General features: G+C 48.6%; 1 pseudogene; it reads right to left on the bottom strand.

Annotated features, from left to right (window-relative positions):
- Nucleotides 1–11,131: 11,131 nt before the first annotated feature.
- Nucleotides 11,132–14,405, bottom strand: LOC146194012 (uncharacterized; annotated as a pseudogene).
- Between the last annotated feature and the right edge of the window lie 4,850 nt (nt 14,406–19,255).

Raw genomic sequence — 19,255 nt, 5'->3', positions numbered from 1 at the left:
TGGCGTTCATAGTGGCCGATAAGCAAGCCAGGGACGTTGCTCAAGCAGCAATCCTCTCGCCTGCGCTTTTCAACATACTACTCTGCTCATTTCCCATTAATCATGAAATGCGCACTTAAGTACATGCAGATGACATCGTGTTTTATGCGGCTGCATCAGATATCCAATCTCTTTATGTCCACTTTCAAACGTACCGGAATTCTAATGAAAATTGGTTGTGTGGCTTGCCACTCACGTTTAATGGGAACAAGAGCGCCGTCCTTGTTTCTAATATAAAAGATCTTAAAAGTCATCTCTAAAGTATAAGCAACAAATAATTCCTCAGGTTAGGTCCTTAAAATATCTAGGTATCATGTGTGACCGTAATCTCACATGGCAGCCTCACATTTACCATGTCGCCACGAAAGCAACTCATGCGGTGGGCGTATTAAGCCAAAAAATTCATCCGTGGTCTGGAATGCGAAGAGGTGCGCTTTTAATGATTTATGTAATGTGTGTTCATTCAATTTTAGAGTACAGGTAAGTGTTCTTTTCTGGTTCGCCAGCTCATAAAATTCGTCCGCTTGTTCTTTGTGCTCTTGGAGCGGTAGGCACTTCGTTTGTCGCATGGGCTTCCTACATTTGTGGCCAACAACGTTCTTTATCTTGAAGTACGTATTCCACCTCTGATATGTATATTACAATTTCTACGTTTTGAGACGTACTAAGGATATATATATATGAATCTAGAAAGATATCAAACTCTGAGCTTGAGCCTGCCATAGCAGACCATGACTTTGAGCCTCCACGTTTCTCGAGGCGAGCCATTGAGAGGCTCCTGAATGACTGGAGTGCCATCATGACCACCATTATGGATTGTTACAAGGAAGATGAGTCCACGGCCTCTCGTCTAGGCACTGGCGGCTCAGTGCCTGATGACCAGCAGCCACACCTTGTGGTACAGAATGGCACTGCCCTACTTGACAAATTTGTGTACTGCTTGCTGGTCAAGTGTAGCATTGAGATGCTGGATACGCTGCTTACAACTCTGGTGCGAGAAATCCAAAACGAAAATACTCCAGGCAGGGCGGCTGAGGCCCGCTAAGTCGCACCGCTTTGTGCGCAGTGTCACGCGCATTTTCGTGATTCTGGCCGCCGAGATGGCTCCTAATACCAGCCGTAAGAAAAGTATGTCTGGTACAACTCAGCCACTGATGAAGTGCCGTCGAGTGTTACAGTCCCTGGTGACGTTGGCAGTGGAGGAACTGTGTGAGGTAGCAGATGTCCTCATTCCCCTGTGCGACTTGGAGTGGCTCGCGCAACGGCCTCCTTCAACTTGGTCTCTTCGTGCATTGATGCCATTCAGGGAAGCGAGGAGTTTGTTGTGGAGCCAATTGTTCCTCGAGCGAGCCAGCCTGAGATGATGGCTTCACCTACTGAGCCTCCATTGGGCCAGAACCCTCTGTCTGCCAGGCAGCCACTCAGGGACACGTTGGATGACGATAAGGTTGATGTTGTGGTTCGCAATGTAGGGGAACACCCAGACCATGTGGAGAGTGAGCGGGACGAGCGCATGGAGGCTTCAGAGCATGATGGCATACCAGCTCTTGAGCACAATGACGAAGAGAGTGACTGTGACAGTGATCCAGAAAGTGCATCATACCAGAGCAACCAGGGCAATGCCAGTGCCCAGAGGAATGCTACAACTGGTGCCAGGGCAGGGTCTGACGCTGAGGATGAATCTGCCGAGTCATCCAACATGGAGGAAGGAGAAAGTGAGGCTGGCAGCACGGAACCATACACGGGGGAGCTGGCTCTGCTGGACGAGCCGCTAGAGCGGCGAGGAGGGCCCTCAAGCAGTGGTGGTGGCCCTGGGGGCCTTGGGGGCTCTCGTCTTGGAAGCCTGGCCCCCCAGCACCTGCAGTGGGCCTTACGCCAACGGGACCCAGCTGGCCGTTCACACATCTCGTCTTCTGGGTCAGTTTCCTTGGCAGGGACGGGCGGCCTGGTGTACATCGACCCAGGCTCCCTGCGGCGGTCGGAAGCCGTTGCTACAGCTGCAGCTGGTGGCTCGGACTCCGGCTAGTCTGTGACTGCTGCCGCTGCGCTGGCTCCAGAGCTGAGCCCAGGCACAACAGCTGTAGGCTTGGCACGGGCCTTTGGTGCAGTTTTGAGGCAGACTGCGGACTTGCCGGGCACGTTGCAGGACAGTCAGGGATCACCTGGCCTGGGTCTCCCCAAGATGCTGGACGTCTCTTAAAAGGAGTCCCTCAACATGAAGGCTTACCTGGACTACCACCTGAAGCCCACGTGAGACTGGCTGGTGGCTGTCATGGATTCTACCGAAGCCCAGCTTCGATTCAGCTGTGCCTTGAGCAACCACTCGGACCCCAGTGGCACCCTGGTCATTCCGAGAGCACGGAGGGGCCTTTTTGAGGACCTCATGGCTGCGTCTGGGAGCCTGGAAAATCGCCGGAGGAACCGTCTCACTGCCTATGGTTCTGAAGGGATGTCAGCAAGGAGGGACTTCCTGTCCTACGCGCTCTCACTTATGCGTGCCCACAACAATGAGCACTTCGACTCGCTGCCGGTGATGGATGTTGCTTCACTCAAGCATGTGGTGTATGTCTTCGATGCACTCATCTATTTCATGCGGTCAAGGCGGATGACTCTGAGACACTGCATGATAGTTCTCTGCTTCTTGACCCCTGGTATGCTGAGGGTTACAATGAGAATGAGGACCCCGAAGAAGAGGCTGGGGGGGAGGGGGTAGTACAGCCATGCAGGTGGACATGGACAGCTGCTGTGAGGAGGACAGTGCTGTGGGAGCCTCTGCAGCGGCTGAAGGGGGTGCCTCGGCCAGCACGGTAGCTGCGGGCAGCAACCGTGGCCGACGACATCCCTTCTTCCAGAGCTCAGACTCGAGCCTCTGCCTGGGCTGCCAAGCCCCTGACCCCTTTAGCACACCTATAGCCCAGGCCCTGCCTCTGGCCGACCTAAGTTTCACCGAACTGCGTCTGTTTTTTGCTGCCAGCCAACCTCCTTTTTCGGACTCTATTGGCCTACATTGCATACCACGTAGGTATTCTGGTACAAAATGTGCTAGATCCTTTAATTCTTACATTGTCTAGTATTCTTCTAATGCGAAATAGCGGGTCTCCTGTTGAAATTGTTGTTTACGACACCTTCCCGAGTAATGCTAAATATCTATCATCCTTCATTCTAAACAGATTATTAGAATAGCATTTCTGAAACCGTCCTACGAGTTTAACGATAGCAACTGACGCATCTGTTTAATAAAAAGGCAGGTTTACGTATGTATTTTCCGCATCTAGACTTGCCTCTTTTGTGCATTTTCCAGACTTCACCCCAATTTTTCTAGCCGAGTTTCTGTCGGTGGTACTTGCTTTACGAAAACTAGACCCTTCTTTTTCTTCAGTGGTAGTCATTACCGACTGTCTATCCTTGTGTTCATCCCTCTCTTCGTCAGTGGATTGTGCAGTCGTACAAACCTTCCTCTCCCCGATCCCTCAACATTTGAGACTTCTACACGTAGTATGGGTACAGGGTCGTAGCAGTGTGACTTTAAATGAATTTGCTGATGGCCTAGCAAAAGCCTCCCTCAATGTATCTGTGTTATCTATCCTTCCGGCGACAGCGTACCGGTGCGAAGAAAAGTAAACGGAGCACGCTATTTCCTTCTAAACTTTTTCACACGTTGCATAATTGAAACTGGCAGTCATGGTATGTGCGAACAGGTAGTAGACGCCAGTGCCCTTTCACTTGGACAAATATTGTTTTCTTATCTCCAACGCAGAAGGCATGATTTTAATTTGAACGGAAAAGCGATCTCCGTTTATGAATCGCTTGCGGTGATGTCCGCACCGGTACATCACCGCAGAGAGGTTTCGGTGAAGCATTTTATTAAACATGCAAACTGGACACTTTTTTAAGGTGTGATGATTACCTGCACCTCAAATATTTTTTCAGCAGAAAATTATGCCATTCACGGTAACTTGCGATTTATCTAACAAGGCTGCGCTGCCGTATCCCACCTCTAAATTTTTATCTTCACAGGTCTGGCTCGGCACTTTCTCCAGCCTGCACATTTTACGGTATACGGGAATCATTAGATCATTTTTATTGTTTTGCCTCCGCTTCACTAACTTCAAAAGACGATTGATGGAAAAGCCGCTACAACAGCATGGCCTCATTTAGGTAGCCTGATAGTATTATCGCTCGGTGCCGTCATCCTTGGCCACAGTCACAGGTCTGTTGTTATCACCATGCAATTTTTTTTATTGAAATCAAATCATTTTCCTAGCTAAATATCTCTTAAATCAGTTGTTCTACAAATCCCAATGTCAATCTCCTGTTTGCATTATGACTTTTTGTTTTTTATTTCATTTATTTCACCTTTTCGTTTCTTTTAATCTACCCCTTCAGTAATCTTCTTTTTACACATGTAAGTATATGTCAAAACCTTTCCCTACTTATCAATACTTAGTCGATTCCCCTGTGTGGGTATGTGCCCTATATTATTCGGTAAACGAAATCAACAACAACGCAACACAAGCACTCACTCACAACCCGACGTTTATTCGGAAAAATAGCAGTATATATGCAGGAAAAGGACTTTTCGTGCATATATACTTTTCGTGGCCGGCACTTTTGGATCTTGAGCGACCACCACTCTCTGCGCTGGTTAACAAACTTGTGATGTCCCTCTGAACGCTTTGCACGATGGAGTTTAAGGCTAAAATAGTTCGACATGACCATGGTGTATAAGTTTAGGTGCCAGCACAACGACGCCGACTGCTTGTCCCGTTGACGAGGCTGCGCGTGAAGACTAAGAACCAGACTTTTCCCTTATCGCTGCCGTCGACGTGCTCACTGTTTCTCAGCAGCAGCGTGGCGACCTGGCTCTCGCACCACTGATCGATGTTCTGGAAATGCTTACTTCGAGGATTCCCGGTCTCTTCGTCAGAGCGTAGTCATCGTTTTGCATGCTAAACAGTGGGCTATACAAGATCAACTTCACTCCGACGGGAGGAGATTATCTCCTCGTCGTGCCAGAGTCCCTTCGAGCAGAAATCCTGCAGGCATGTCATGACGAGCTCACCTGGGGTATGCTCTAACTCTGGCCCGGATTAAGAAGAGTTATTACTGGCCAACCCTTGCAGTGCAGTACGGCATTACGTGCGAACTTGTCATGATTGCCAGCGATAGAAAACATCGCCTGTGAATCCGGCTGGTTTACTGCATCCTGTTCAAGTGCCAAGATACCCATTTGAACAAATTGATATAAATCTGTCGGGTCATTTTTCAAAATTCTGATTGCGGCAACAGGTGGATAATTGTCGCCACACAATACCTCATGCGTTACGCGGAAACAAAGGCCTTCCAGCGCGGCACGGCAATCGAGGTAGCGAAATGTTTCATTGAACGCATTGTCCATAGGCACGGCGCCCCGACAGAATAACGGACCGAGACACTGCTTTCACTGCCAAGCTACTGGAATCTACCATGCAGCTGAGCGGCACTACCCATCGCAGGTCAACTACCTACCAACCACAGGCTTGACAGAACGCCTGAACAAAACTATCGCCAACATGACGCCCATTTACGCGGCTGCTGAACATCGGTCTTAGGATAACGTTCTGCCGTACGTCACATTCTCGTACAACACGGCGCAGCAGGAAACAATACAAATGACGCCCTTCTCCCTATCATTTGGCGCGAAATTTCAACAACGCTGGAAGCCATGCAGCCCCATGACGGCCATGACCAAGAGGTTGGCGCCGAGGAATTTGCTTAGCGCGCAGAAGAAGCGCAACAGCTGGCGAGAGCACGCATTCGGAACCAGCAAAACCGAGACGCCCAGCGTTACAATCACCGCCGACGTGTAGTGACTTTCGAATTGGACGACAGAGTGTGGCTCTGGACTCCGATTCGACGTCGTGAACTATCCGTGAAACTTCCGTGAAAAAATAGTACTTTAGCCCATACAACGTGCTCCTTAAGCCGACTGACGTCACGTACGAAGTGTTTCCGGACGGCGTTTCCACTACGCGTAGCCAGCAGAAACCCGAGGTGGTTCACGTCGTGCGCATGAAGCCGTACTTTTCGCGAGAAGAGCCCTAGAAGATTAGCACACCGCTTTACTGCATGCTTCTTGCTTACTTTATTTCTTTTTTCTTTAGAATTCATCGGGCCGATGTTTTCTTAGAGATAATGGTAACGTAGCGTGGGCAACATTTGCCGGCGGGCGGTTGATCATCGCGAGTCTCGTGGCTGACTTGAAGAAGTGGCCCAGTGACGTTTAGTGCGAAGAGGCTGAAGTTTGGTGCTGACCGTCTACCGGTGCTCTGGACCTGCTCTCCGGTGCCTTCTGGATCAACCCCCATTAAAGGGCCACTGTCCAGGGAAGGACCTTTTAAGAGAGGGAGCCCAGTGTTTCGATCAGGTACCGGAGATAGTCTGTGCAAAATGCTACAATGACACGCGCGCCGCAAAGCAATGAAAATACAAATTAAAGCTCTCTCGTGCTCTCCTTCGGGAAGCCAACTTCCCCGTTCCCTGCCGTGGCCCGACGAGACGCAGCTTTGACGTATTTGTCGAAAACGACATTCATTGGTCCGTCTCGCTGTCTGAGGGTGAAGGATGGGTGTCTGCCGCTCGCAGCGCGTTTTTCCCTCGCCACGGCCGGACTGAATCCAGCGGCGCGCGCTCTCTCGCCAGTTTTTTTCTTTTTTTTCACGCACGCGGAGTGCCACGCCCCACCTCCCGCCAAACGCGGAGGAGAAAGTAGAATTTGTCTTGCAGAGGCTCGCCCATACAAAAATGTCCTATGGTCAGCTATAGAAAATCCTTTGTATGGTCGGCTACAGATATTTGGCCCAAAAAGCTATAGCCGTTCCAATGGTAGTCTTTAGGTTTTTCTATAGTCTATTCTATAGAAGTCTTTAACCTATTCTATAGACTTATGGCTCCCTATGTACTGCAGTCTTTAGCATTTTTTATGTTCGCATACAAACGTTTATGGCCAGCTATAGAAAATCCTGTGTATCGTCGGCTATAGATACTTGGCCCAAAAAGCTATAGCCTGCTGTAGACGTCTATAAACTATGGACTAATTATGGTGTCCTAATGTAAGTATTTGCAGTCTTTAGCATTTTCTATGGTCAGCTATAGAATATTCGCGCGCGCACGCGCGTGTGTGTATGTGCGTGCGTGCGTGTGTGTGTTTGTGCATGCGCAAGTGTCTATGTGCATGTGTGTCATGCTCTATATCTTCAGACGTTTATTTTTAATTCCATGAATAAATAACTGAAAATTGGCCAGCACTCCCCACGCCTAAAACCATCATCGGTCGGAGGTACTCACTCCAGGCGTACTTCCATGCGGCGACAGTGCTCCCACCAGTTATACCAAGATTGTGACTTAATCCATTTGTCGTACAGTGTTTTAGTTAATGACAAACGGGTTCTCGTTGCATACAGCACAAAACTCTTAATCAAGCTAGAGTACAAGTCGCACGAGGGATTCGAACCGACAATATATGTAGTTTCATATAAGGGTGTACGCCTACTGGTCTATAGCTTTTGGTATATACAGTATTCTATAGCCAGCTAAAACAGATTATATGACTTGCAGTCTGTAGATTTAGAGGCACTGACATTTCTATAGACGGCTAAAGATAACTGTATGGCTGCTAGTCTATGGCTTCGAGAGCATGCACTTTTCTATAGCCAGTTAAAGCAGCTTATATGGCTATCAGTCTGTAGCTTAACAGCTATTTAAATTTCTATAGACAGCTAAAGATAACTGTATGAGTAATAGTCTATAGCTTTAGGAGCACGCACTGTTCCATAGCCAGCTAAGCAGCTTATATGGTTTGTAGTCTGTAGTTTTAGAGACGTTCACATTTCTATAGACAGCTAAAAGATAACTGTATGACTAGTAGTCTAAAGCTTCAGGAACATAAACTTTTCCATAACCAGCTAAATCAGCTTATATGGCTTGTAGTCTGTAGCTTTAGAGGTATTCAAATTTCTATGGACAGCTAAAAATATCGGTATTACTAGTATTCTATAGCTTCAGGAGCATAAAAGTTTCTATAGCTTGCTAAAACTGATTCTATGGCTTGCAGTCTGTAGCTTTAGAGGCATTCAAATTTCTATAGACAGCTAAAGATAACTGAATGACTAATAATCTATAGCTCCAGGGGCATACAGTTTTCTACAGCTTGCTAAAACGGATTCTATGGCTTTAAGTCTGTAGCTTTAGAGCCACTCGAATTTCTATAGACAGCTAAAGATAACTGAATGACTAATAATCTATAGCTCCAGGAGCATAAAATTTTCTATAGCTTCCTAAAACTGATTCTATCGCTTGCAGTCTGTAGCTTTAGAGCCATTCAAATTTCTATAGACAGCTAAAGATAACTGTATGACTAATAGTCTATAGCTTCATGGACATATGGTTTTCTATAGTTAGATAAAGGAACTTTGTATGATCCAGAAGCTATAGACAAAGTGGTATAGAATTTTTATAGCTGCCTATAAATATTTCAATAGCCCTTTATAGCCGACTATAAAAGTCCATAGACATAGGTGACCATAAGCTTTTCCATTGAAGTACATAGACCATTTTTGTATGGGAAACGACCGGGCAGGAGGGTGAAAAAACCTTTCCGAGGGAAGGAGATAACCACGACAGAATTGGGTGATTGCGGTGGCGGTAACTGCGTTATTAGTTACTCTTCAAAAACGTTTTGTGGCCTAGCGTTCTGGGGGCGAAGTCTCACAGTCACCGGGGAAGAAAATATTTTCGACCGGAAGGTGGACAGTGGGCCTTTAAAACTAACCTTCTGGTCACAGGCGTAAACGACTACGTGACACTCACAGTAAAAGCAAAAAAACGAGAACAATTCAGCTGCTCTAGGGGTCACTTATCTTTTGTAAAGACGATAATAAAAAATTCTGGAGCAGAAACAGTAAGCGAGACACTGAGTAAAATGCGTGTATGTGCTATGGGGTTCAAGTTCAGATTCAAGATAACTTTATTTCCGTCGATATTGATGCCCCTCCGCTCCCTCAGGAAGACCCTAGGGGCCTACAAGGGAGAGGGAGCCCCGTAAGTTGACGTCTTTCGCTAAGCGTTGCGTGCCAGACGGATTACTTGAGCTTGCTGCTCTGGAACCCGGCTCCGGAGGAGGGCATCCCACATTTCTTTCTCTCTGATTCCACCCATATGCCCGGGATAATCGGGGCATTCCCAAACGAGATGATCCAGATTGGCTATTATACGGCATTTGGTGCAGAGCTTTGGAGGTTCCTCGCCCTCCCCGTATAGATAAGGTGGAATGAATCGGTTTGTATGTAATTTTCTCCAGTCTCTGCACTCGTTAGGTGTGAGAGACCGATATGGAGGTGGGAGGTCTAACCTTCGATTCCTGTGTGCAGCCTTGATTTCCCTGTAGGTGAGCAGATACTTTAGCCCGGGTAATCGGGATTCCACGGCCGCCGGGGTGTGGATATGTTGGGCGCGACTGTTAGCAGCCTCATTGCCTGGAATCCCTTCGTGAGCCGGGACCCACATGATGGAGATCTGTCTATTCAATACCGATTGTCCCAGTGTCTTAACTTCTTTGGCAGCAGCAGCAACACAGCAAGCACGAATTTCAGGACACGGTCCCCTGTTTTTCAGGTACTGGACGCAGCCGTCTTTTACTTGGTCCGCATCGCCTTGGAGCAGCTACCGTGCAGTGACTGCACTTGTCAATTGCGTATTTCAAGCCCTCATCGCTACGCCTGCTCTTTCAACTTTCCGCAGCATTTTCGTCAATGCATCGGCCCATGTCATCGCAAAACCGACAAACGCTGTGGGCGTGTCTGACTGCGAACTACCGTGAGCGCCATCTGCCAAACTGCTTTCCTGTTGCCACCCAAGGTACTGGACGCAGCCATCTTTTACTTGGTCCTCATCGCCTGGGAGCAGCTACCGTGCACTGAGTGCCCTTCTCAACTGCGTATTTCAAGCCCTCATCGCTACGCCTGCTCTTTCATCTTTCCGCAGCATTTTCGTCAACGCATCGGCCCATGTCATCGCAAAACCGATAACCACTGTGAGCGTGCCTGACTGCAAACTACCGTGAGCGCCATCTGCCAAACTGTTTTCCTGTTGCCACCCAAGGTGTGCTTCTTCGCACTTTGGCAGCAGCAGCAACACAGCGAGCACGAATCTCAGGGGATGGTTCCAGTTTTTCAGGTTGGTGCCTTTTCTGTTTTGTTTCGTATGTTGCTGCTACTGCCTATTGTCACTAACTTGAAATGGGTTCACATACCTGCTTGATGTGTCAGTCTGACTTCCCAAAAAGTAGTTTGTTCATGACCTGCTTCGTGTGTGAAAACAGCTATCACATTGGCAACTGTTCAGGGTTAACAATAAAAGCTCACAAGGCCAAAACAAGTGATGGTAGTATAAGTTGTGGGGATTCACACGGGGCTGCGGCTCTGCTCTCAGAACCGAGGCCACATCGCTAGCTCTGACCACAGCGGTGGCCGTGAAGAACGTCACACCGAGGCAAACATAGCCAGCGGGCCAGGTTGTTTATTAAGAACGCCCAATGGTCTTCCTCGGTGTCATAGCAGCATTCGCGCGCTACGGCGTCGCGGCGTCGTCTCCCTGGGTGCTGTCCGCCAAGATGAAAGGGGAGGGGAAGGAGGGGCCGTTCTCTCACCCCCGCGCTCTCCGCCACAGCACCGGAGGAAGGCGGCCAGAAGGGGAAAGATGAGGGCTCTCCGAGAGAGAGAGAGAGTGTTCGCCGCGTCGTGGCGAACACTCTCCGAACAGGGAAATATTGAATTCCCACACCCTTCCTCCCTTAATTGTGACCTCTACCTGGGCGCCGTTTTCCCCTTTGAAGCTGCACGGCTGATCCCTCAGCAGGTCCATGCCGCAGGACAGGCGGCCAAAGCAGGAACGGCCGCCCCCGCGTCGGGCTGGCTCGGCGTGCAGGCCGCACAAATCCCTGAAGGCTGCCGTCACGGGGACGAAGTCCGCTGGCCCGTAATCCGGTCGCGGGCCGCCGGCACGCCCGCAGTGCGCTGATCGCCTACGACCGGGCCGACTCCCCGCAGGTTGTCAATCAGAGCAGCAGGATCCGTCCCTCCGCGTACAGGAACCACTCCGGCCTGCATATCTACACGGGCCGGGTTCCTCTCCAATTCGAGCTCGAATGCGAGCTTTTTTTTTCGGGGACCGCTGTATGACTGCGCAGCCATTGGGCTGGTAGACTAAACATCACCTTCGCCGCTCTCGCCGCCTGACTGCAGACAGCGTGGCCCACGCGCCCGGAGTGCCGGTGTCATAAATAAGGCCAGTCGGCGGGCTAGGTCCCTCTGAACGTGCTCAGCACAGGCTTCGCGTACAGGAACACTGCCGGCTTGTGTATCGATACGTGCCGGATAACTTCACACGAGACCGCTCGTGCCCTTGCGGTTGACATTAGGCGATTGCGCCTACCTTCCGCACAGTAACACCACGGAAAGGACTGCCTTCCCTTATATCCGCTCGCGCGAACTCGCGCTTCTGGCGTTTGTCCGTCGTCCGCTCAAGCTGCACAGGCAGCCGACGCCGCCGGCGCTGCTCTGCGTGCGTGCGTGACCTCCACGCTCGGAGCACTCCCCCTTCTTTCAGCGATCGCGCTGACGGAGGGTGATGTAGCGATGCCCACGGAGTAGCTGTGCGCGTGATCTCACATGAGCAGCATTTGACAATCCTTCAGCGATTTCGCTGGCTGTGGGTGCTACAGGGCCGCTGCTTGAGTGATTGCACTTACGCGGCATTTTTCCCGTTGTCGCAGAGACTGCGCTGGTTTCGGGTTTTGCAGCGGTGCCCGTAGAGACCGCTCTCGGGATCGCTTGCCTACGCGCTGTTATGCGCATGCAGGGTCCGCTTCTACAGTTACTTTCAAAGTAAGTACTGTTGGCATGGGTCCGCCGATTCCGCCCGACCTCGGGCCTTTCAGCTTGCAGCCGCGAAACAATCTCAGCAACCTCTAACGGTCCCACCCATCTGAGCGCTCGACTCATCGCGATCTCGCGTTCACATCGCTGAGTGCGTAAGCATAGCTAGCCATCGGACTTGCAATGTTCTTACCGCAGCTGCGGTTCGCCTTCCCATTGGCATTGGCCACATCATCATCATCATCATCATCAGCAGCAGCAGCAGCAGCAGCATGATTATACCCACTGCAGGGCGAAGGCCTCTCCCATATTTCTCCACTTAACCCGGTTCTGTGCTAGCTGCATCCACTTGACCCCTGCGAACTTCTTAATCTCATCCGCCCACCTAACTTTCTGAAGCCCCCTGCTACGCTTTCCTTCCCTTGGAATCCAGTTTGTTACCCTCAGCGACCATCGGTTATCCTCTCTTCGCACTACATGTCCTGCCCATGTCCATTTCTTCTTCTTAATTTCCATTAAAATGTCGGTAACTTGAGTTATTTCTCTGACCCACTCTACACGCTTTCTATCTCTTAATGTTATCCCTACCATTTTTCGTTCCATAGCCCTCTGGGTTGTCCTCAACTTAAGTAGAACTCTCTTCGTTAGCCTCCACGTTTCAGCCCCATAGGTGAGTACAGGCAAGATGCAACTGTTGTATACTTTCCTCTTGAGCGATACCGGCAAGCTGCTAGTCATAATCTGCGAGCGCTTGCCAAATGCGCTCCATCCCAATCTTATTCTGCTTGTTATTTTCTTTTCATGGTCCGGATCTGCGGTTACTACCTGTCCTAAGTAGACATACTCGCCTACTACTTCCAGTATTTCGCTACCTAATGTAAACTGCTGTTCCTTCCCGAGGCTGTTGAACATTACCTTAGTCTTCTGCATATTGATTTTCAAGCCAACCTTTCTACTTTTTCTGTCTAGGTCATCAATCATTATTTGCAGTTCATCCCCCGAGTTGCTTAGCAAGGCAATGTCATCAGAAAATCGCAGATTACTGATGTATTCTCCATCTACCCTTATCCCTAACTGCTCCCATTCCAAGTCTCTGAATACTTCCTGTAAGCAAGCTGTGAATAGTACTGGGGAGATTGTGTCTCCTTGCCTAACGCCTTTCTTTATGGAAATTTTGTTACTTTCTTTATGCAGAACTATGGTTGCTGTGCAGCCGCTATATATATCTTCCAGCACTTTCACGTACGGCTCGTCTACCCCCTGATTTCGCAATGCCTGCATCACCGCCGAGGTTTCAACTGAGTCAAATGCTTTTCCGTAATCAATGAATGCTATGCATAAGGGCTGGCTATATTCGGACCATTTTTCTATCACCTGATTGATGGTATGGATATGATCGATAGTAGAGTATCGTTTCCGAAACCCTGCTTGATCCTTTGCTTGATTGCAGTCTAAGATTGTCCTGATTCTATTAGCAATTACCTTAGTAAATACCTTATACGTAACAGGCAGTAAGCTGATTGGTCTGTAATATTTAAGGTCCTTAGAGTCCCCTTTCTTGTGAATGAGGATAATGTTTGCATTCTTCCATGGTGCCGGTACCGTCGATGACACCAGGCACTGCGTATACAGGGTGGCCAGTTTTTCTAGCACGATATCCCCCCCCCCCCCCCCCCGTCCTTCAGCAAATCTGTAGTTATCTGATCCTCTCCAGCTGATTTCCCCCTTTTCATAGTTTCTAGTGCTTTCTTGACCTCGTCCTTCGTCACTGGTGGAACGCCTGGCTGTTTTTCACTACCGCCAATCTTATTATGGTCCTGACTACTTTGGCTGCTGTAGAGATCTGTATAGAACTCCTCGGCTACTTTGGCTATCTTGTCCATATTAGTGATGACGTTGCCCGCCTTGTCCCTTATCGCATGCATCTGGTTTTTCCCCATGCCCAATTTCTTCTTTACCGCTTTAAGGCTTCCCCCGTTCTTTACAGCATGCTCAATTTTCTCCATGTTATACTTCCTTATATCGGCCACCTTGCGCTTATTGATTAGCTTTGATATCTCGGCCAATTCGATCTGGTGTGTTGAATTGGAAGCTTTCATACTCTAGCGTTTCTTAATCAAATCTTTCGCCTCCTTAGACAACTTACCGGTATCCTCTCTGACTATCGTACCGTCTACTTCTACCGCGCACTCAGTAATGATACCTCTGAAATTCTTGTTCCTTGCCTCTAGTCTAATGTCGCCATCCTCAGTTAGAGCTGAATACCTATTCTGTAGCGAGATCCTGAACTCTTCTGCTCTCCCCTTCACCGCTAATTCGTTGATGGGTTTCTTTCTTTCTGTTGCGTTCCTTCTTCAGATTTAAGCTAATTCGGGACCTCAGCATCCTGTGGTCACTGCATCGCACTTTCCCGATTACCTCTACATCCTGCACAATGGCGGGGGTTGAACACATTATGAAGTCGATTTCATTTTTAGTCTATCCGTTAGGACTTTTCCATGTCCATTTCCGGTTCTTTCTTTTGCTGAAGAAGGTATTCATGATTCGTAAGTTATTGCGCTCTGCAAACTCAACTAGTAACTCCCCCCTGCTATTCCTAGAACCAATGCCATAGTCACCTACTGCCTTGTCTCCTGCCTGTTTTTTCCCTACCTTGGCATTGAAGTCGCCAATTAGTACAGTATACTGCGTCTTTACTTTTCGCATTGCCGATTCTACATCTTCATAGAAGCTTTCAACTGCCTGGTCATCATAACTACATGTAGGTGCATAGGCCTGTACAACCTTCAGTTTATACCGCTTATTAAGCCTAATTACGATGCCTGCTACCCTCTCAATAATACTATAGTATTCATCTATATTACCCGCTATATACTTATTGACAAGGAAACCTACTCCTAGTTGTCGCCTCTCTGGTAAACCTCGATAACACAGTACATGCCCATCCTTCAGTACAGTATATGCCTCATTCGGCCTCCTAACCTCACTAAGCCCTATGGCATCCCATTTCATGCCCTCTAGTTCCTCTAACAGCACTGCTAAACTAGCTTCACTAGCTAGGGTTCTAGCATTAAATGTTGCCAGGGTCAGTTTCCAATGGCGGCCTGTCCAGCGGAGCCAGGCTTTCTTAGCACCCCCTGCTGCGTCACAGGTCTGACCGCCACCGTGGTCAGTTGTTCCGCAGCCGCTGGTGACCGAGGGCCGGGGTTTTATGGAGCTTATCATAGGAGGCTGTGGCCAATTACTGCACCAGGGTGGCCAACTCCTGTTCTGGTGAGGGAGTGCGTTGCCGGAGGTGTTCACCGGCATCAGGTCGCACCCCAAACCTGTTTTATGCAATTCCATCGACACGCGAATTTTTTTTTCTTTTTCATCCGGTGGAGAATTGCGCGGCACCGGGATTTGAACCCCGGTCCTCTTGCATGCGAGGCGGATGTTCTACCGCTACGCCACCGCTGCACCTGCATTGGCCACAATGTCGCGCAATCGCTTTGCGTAGTCGTCGACATTGGTCTCGACCTTTGCGTTCATGCGCAGGAAATGGCGTGCCAGTGCACATTCCGGTAGTTATGCGATTGCGCATATTCACCCTAGAGCTGCTCTATATTCCGATATCGGCGCTCGCTCCTTTGCGAATAACGGCTTTTCTGCCCTCATTTGAGGCGTCATTGCCTAGCACGTATGTAGCAATGCTTAATCATAGACCAGCAGGAAGTCTCCAACTCACTCGTAGCAATACCAGGTACACTAGAGTTAACTAACGCCAACCACAGTAGTGGCTTCACAGCGCAATTTAGCCTGACTCGTCGCAGGGTTCTGTCTCTTCAATAAGACTAGCGAACCTCTTACGACAAAATAAAAAAAATATGAGCCTTCCTACTAACCCCTGACAGCTCTTAACTGCTGAATGCAAGCTCAAGTGGGTGTCCCCACTCTTACGAGAAGCACGTGCTCTGGAGGTTACCGCCATAGGGCGCTCCCCGCTGCGACCTCCTTCCGCAAACTTGGTGTACTACGGCTCCTAGTGACATCGCACAGGCGACTATAATTCACGCTCCCGTTCCGAACGGCATTTGGCTGCTCGTGAACTGACCTGCCGAATGCGAGTGACCTCACCGCATATCCATGCGACGCCGCTCCAGTCAACTTGGCTCTCGACTCTCCTGAGTCGGTGAACTTTGAACCTGTACTCGGCGCACTTCGGCAGCGCTCTCGCCCGCATTCTCCACCGTACAGACAGCGCGGGTTTGAGCCAACGGGCAAAACACACCGCATCGGCGGTTCTGGGCGGAGGTAGGCAAATGGGCACTTATCGTGAGCTGGACCAACGGGCCGGCTTTCCCGAGCGGGTGTAAGGGGGTAGTGTAGGCAACTGGCAGTAGCTTGACGAGTAGCTCAGGATCTCCTCGAAAATTTCTCGTTCGGCGGGCCACACCTGCGATTTCACTGAAGGCGTATCGCAATAGCGGTTGGAAACCCCTGCCATTGGGCTAGGTTTCGCATACCGGCCAGGATCGCCCAGCTGACTTTGGACGACTTACTGCGTGGAATTAGACCATTCTTCCTGAGCTAGCCTCCCCAACTGAACTGCCAGTGGGGCCTCACGTTGGTGCGCCATTTTGTGGGGATTCTCACGGGGCTGCGGCTCCGCTCTCAGAACCGAGGCCACATCGCTAGCTCTGACCACAGCGGTGGCCGTGAAGAACGTCACACCGAGGCAAACATAGCCAGCGGGCCAGGTTGTTTATTAAGAACGCCCAATGTTCTTCCTCGGTGTCATAGCAGCATTCGCGCGCTACGGCGTCGCGGCGTCGTCTCCCTCGGTGCTGTCCGCCAAGATGAGAGGGGAGGGGAAGGAAAGCCGTTCTCTCACCCCAGCGCTCTCCGCCACAGCACCAGAGGAAGGCGGCCAGAAGGGGAAAGATGAGGGCTCTCCGAGAGAGAGAGGGTGTTCGCCGCGTCGTGCGGGCGAGGGAAATGTTGAATTCCCACAAAGTCAATGGAAGTGCCAAACATGCACAAATGTAAACGAGCGCAGCGGCCACATGGTCACTAGGCAGACCAGCGCGCGAACAGGACTTAACCACCGAAGTCAAGGTTGTGCATGAAAAATTGCGGATCATGATGCCCTTGGTGGAAAAGATCAACTGTCTACTTGAAATAAAAGAAATAGTGCGTGGTCTCCAATCTTCCGTAGAGCACATGTCAGACAAATATGAGGAGGTTCTGGATAGGCTGACAAAGCAAGACCAGGCTATTTCCAACATAACGTCTCGCAATGAGAGCGTGGAAAAATCCATCCAAGAAAAAGAAGTTTCGCGCCTCAAAGAACAACTCAATAACCTAGAACCATATGGTGGGAGAAATAACCGGGAGATTCATAGTGTTGAATTTCAAAAAAATGAGAACCTTCTTGCTAAAGTGAATGAGTTGGCAACAACCATTGGTGTTCCTCCGCTGAAGGAAGAAGGCCTGAACTGCCTGCATCACTTTCCATCAAAGAGGGCGACCCGTTTTGATTCATTTTGCCTCGCGGAAAACGAAAGAAAATTGGAAAGAAAAAGCAAAACAAAAGCGGCGAACTGGCTCAGGAGTAAGCTTGTATGATAATGTGATGCAAAAAAGCTCTGAAGTGAGTTTGTATGATAACCTGGACACCGCAGAGCAAACGCCTGCTTTGGTTGGCACGCACACGTGCTCAAGAGATGGGTTATCAGTTCACATAGCAAAACGACGGCAGAGTGTTTGTTCGAAGGGCTCCCGCTTTTGTGGCATTGCGCATCACTAGTGATGCTGACTTATCTAAGATACACCCAATATCTGTAGCTACTGATGCCACTAAGAATGTAGTTGAGTAAGATACTTGTTTAAAGTAAATCCGCGATTCCTGAACAGAATGGAAATGTGCCATTATAGCCTGCCTTTCAATAAAAAATATTATAGTGTCGATGATTTCAAAACCCTTTTATAACCGGCTGCTTCAAAAGATGGACTCTATTCCATGTTTTGCCTTAATTCTCGAAGCCTAAGAAAGAAAGTTGATGATGTCACTGCCTACATAAATCTTCTTGAACACGAATTTGATGTTTTAGCTTTTACTGAAACCTGGTTCACAAACAGCTTAGACATGGTTAATATAGATGGCTACTCTGAAGTCTCCCTTTATAAAAAGAACAAGAAAGGAGGTGGCGTGTCTTTGTATTTTCGCCAAGGGATGCCTGATGCTTTCTTGGAAAAATATTCAGTTGTTCATGAGGATTATGAAATTCTGGTCGTTGATTCATCTGGTATCTTGATTGTGTTGGTGTATCAGCCGCCATCAGGCTGCTCAAAAAACTTCTTGATGTACATTGAAAATACACTAGAAGATTTGGTGCTGGTGAGCAAGTCCATTGTTGTCCTAGGATATTTTAATATTGATGCTGAAAGGGACCGCATTGCGGATAGAAATTTATCTGAACTGATGCCTAGTTACAGTTGCACAAATGTTATTAATGTGCCCACACGTGTAACGCAAAGTACTCAAACTACTATTGATTTGCGTTTCACAGATTTTCCTCGGCATGAAGTGCGTTCTGGTATATTTGCTTGTGGCCTTAGTGATCCTCTTCCATTTTTTATCCTTTTGCGCCACCCTAAAAAAACTACCTGTGTAAATCACACTCACGAGTATAGAAAAATCAATGCTGAAACAACCAATATATTTCACACTATTGTATTTGAGGCCGACTGGTGAGAAGTATACAACGAAAATGACCCGAATGAATCCTACAATATTTTTATTACTAAAGTGAAGAAATTGTACAACACAGCGTTCCCACTTGTCAACCACGTAAAATTTAGGAAGGCAAAAAAATCTTGGATAAACAAAGAACTGCACAAACGAATATTACATAAAAATAAGCTCTTCGCCCGCTTTTTAGAAAACAAAAACATAATTACCCGTTCTGCACACGTTTAAAAAAATTCGAAACAGACTGACCGCTGACCTTACGAAAGCAAAACAAGAATATTATGAAAGGGCTTTTACAACAAACACAGCTCAGAACAAATCTGGAGAATATTCAATAATTTACTTAGCAGGAAAACTGTACCAGTGCTCCATGAGAGTCTTGTCGGCGGTCATAGCTACAAAGGTCTTGCACTTTAGAACAAGTTCAATGAGCACTTTCTGACAGTAGGTGATAGCGCGAATTCACAACACACCACTCAGCACCCGTTAACTTTTCTCACCAACTATCAAGAGCATACAATGTATTTGAGCCCCACAATAGCATCAGAAATCGCGCAGTATATCGTGCACT

This window comes from Amblyomma maculatum, chromosome 4 (assembly GCF_055883805.1).
Source record: "Amblyomma maculatum isolate TAMU_Amacu chromosome 4, ASM5588380v1, whole genome shotgun sequence".
In the NCBI taxonomy this organism is placed as follows: domain Eukaryota; kingdom Metazoa; phylum Arthropoda; class Arachnida; order Ixodida; family Ixodidae; genus Amblyomma; species Amblyomma maculatum.
The sequence above is the reverse complement of the archived record's forward strand: the minus strand, read 5'-3'. Positions and strand labels throughout refer to the sequence as shown.